At 38.9% G+C, this 2285-nt stretch overlaps 1 non-coding gene across 1 annotated transcript; it reads right to left on the bottom strand.

The window, feature by feature from the left end:
* Nucleotides 1–1793: 1793 nt before the first annotated feature.
* LOC145055908 (small nucleolar RNA R71) lies at nt 1794–1900 on the bottom strand. Its single transcript, XR_013685455.1, has one exon. It is a non-coding gene; the product is annotated as a small nucleolar RNA R71 (small nucleolar RNA).
* Between the last annotated feature and the right edge of the window lie 385 nt (nt 1901–2285).

The following is a 2285-nucleotide window of genomic DNA, read 5'->3' on the forward strand; positions in this document are numbered from 1 at the left end:
AGAAAGGTTCTGGAAGAGGGTTTTCAACACCAAAAGAAGTAAATGTTTATTTTTAGAACATGTCTTTCGTTAGTTTTAGCTGTGTTAGTTTAATTACTATGATGAGCAGCTGAATCTAGCTACTCTTGTTTAGCTAGATGAAGCTTTGAACTTATGAATAGTTATATGATTATGGATTAAGCTTAGTTGGTGAAAATTTGCTTGTGTTTGATTTATATGACCTAGCATGTTAATATTTGTTTATCTAATTGCTTAATTACATGTTCTGTGTAGCTTAGTGACTGTTAAACTGCATGAACCTGTTTACCTAATAAATTAGTGAACATTGAATTGTTAGAGCTAGGATTGACCAATCTTAGTTAATAATTAGAATAAATAAAGTTTAGCTGTGCTAGAAAACGAGAATTGTGATCACAATTGCGTTTACACAACAAATCTTATATAGTATATTTACAACTATAATTAGTTCTGTGTTTAATTATGTGTGAACATACATGGTTTGACATGAATTAGTTAAATATTGGTAAGATAGAACTAAATTACTAATATAATTAAAAACCAACTTAGTAATCCGTAATTGTTAGCTAGTCATAAGGGAGAAGTGGATTCAATCTAAACAAGAGTGTGTGTTTTTACTTATTGAATTGGATTTAAGTTCATCTGATCTTGTAAAATCAAATAAAACCCTTTATTAAATTTGTTAATAAATTAGGTTAATTTAATAGTAAGTAAATTAATTAGAACAGCGTTTCCTGTGATCGACACCCGACTTACCCGAGTTATACTGTAATCTGACTAGGTACACTGCCTATAAGTGCATAGATAGTTAAATTTGTTAGGTTATAAATATTAAAATTAGTGGGTACTTTTGTGCACATCAAGTTTTTGGCGCCGTTGCCGGGGAACGACTTAGTTTTTAGCTTATTTATTTGCATTAAATTAATCGATCCTTCTTGTGGAGTCACAGCCACAAAAAAGTTAATTTTTCAGCAAAAAAAATAAAAATTAATTACAGAGTCCACGACGTGGCCACATACTTGCCACGACGTGGACAAACAAAATTTTTAAAAATTTTAGTTGGTAGTTAGTTTTTCTTATTTTAGTTCAGTTTTACGTTTTAGTTTAGCAAGTTGCAGGAGTTCATGACCAGAAGCTCAAACACACACTTGGTGCCACCACTGGAAGACCCCGAATCTGCACTTCACAAGAAAAAGACGCCCTTGCAAGAATTGAAGTCAGCCTTTTCTAGGAAGTCGGGAAAGAAGACAGGAGAGTCAAGTTCATCAGTGAAGCACAAGAGCAATCTTGAGCATTTGGATCACACACCCGTGCAAACCGAGTCCGAAAGCGATACCGAGCCAGAATTTGAAGAACACACAAGTGAACCCGAGAACGAGCCAAGGAACGAGATGGCAGCGATTGAAGAAATGTCCATGGGAGCATACAAGAAGCGGATCCGAGAAGATATGGGTCCTGGGTTAGTCCAACCCGCAATTCCTGCCACTGCCACATTCGAGCTGAAGGGACACATATTGACAGCACTGAAGGACATCCCATTTTTCAGGAAGGATCATTAGGATGCTTTTAAGCATCTAGACGAAGTCAACGACATTGCGAATTACTTCAATGTCCCAAATGTCACCAGAAATACAGTCTTGCTTAGGATGCTTCCCATCACTTTCAAAGGAGCTGCTAAGGAGTGGTTAAAAGCACTCCCACCAGGTACAATCACCACTTGGGCTCAAATGCGTGAGCAATTCCTGGACCAGTTCTGCCCGCCATCCAAGATAGCCAAACTCAAGAAGGCGATAGCCAACTTTGAGCAACAACCGGGGAAGTCACTATACGAAGCATGGGAGCGGTACAAGGGCTTACTCAGAAATTGCCCTCAACATGACCTAAATGTGCAGCAAGAGATGTCAATCTTTTATGATGGGGTCAATGTGATGACAAGACAACTCCTTGATTCTCAAGGACCGTTGACAAAGAAAAATCCAAGGGAGGTCAAGGAGCTCATCGAAGAATTCGCAAAACACTCCCGCGAATACCATAACTCGAGGCAAGACGGAAGTAAAGGCGGTGGAGGGGACCAAACTGAAGAAATTGCAGCTGTCATGGCCATGCTAAATAACATGGATCGCCGGATAACACAAATGGACTAGTCGATTCATGCCATAAGAGTGGGGTGCGAGCGATGCAGTGGTCCACACTTGACCAAGGACTGCAATATGGATGAGTTTGGGAACAGAAAAGCTCAAGTGTGCTACTCTAGTGGGGATAAGTTT

Source organism: Lactuca serriola, chromosome 5, assembly GCF_051521515.1.
Source record: "Lactuca serriola cultivar US96UC23 chromosome 5, Lser_US96UC23_V15, whole genome shotgun sequence".
In the NCBI taxonomy this organism is placed as follows: Eukaryota; Viridiplantae; Streptophyta; class Magnoliopsida; order Asterales; family Asteraceae; genus Lactuca; species Lactuca serriola.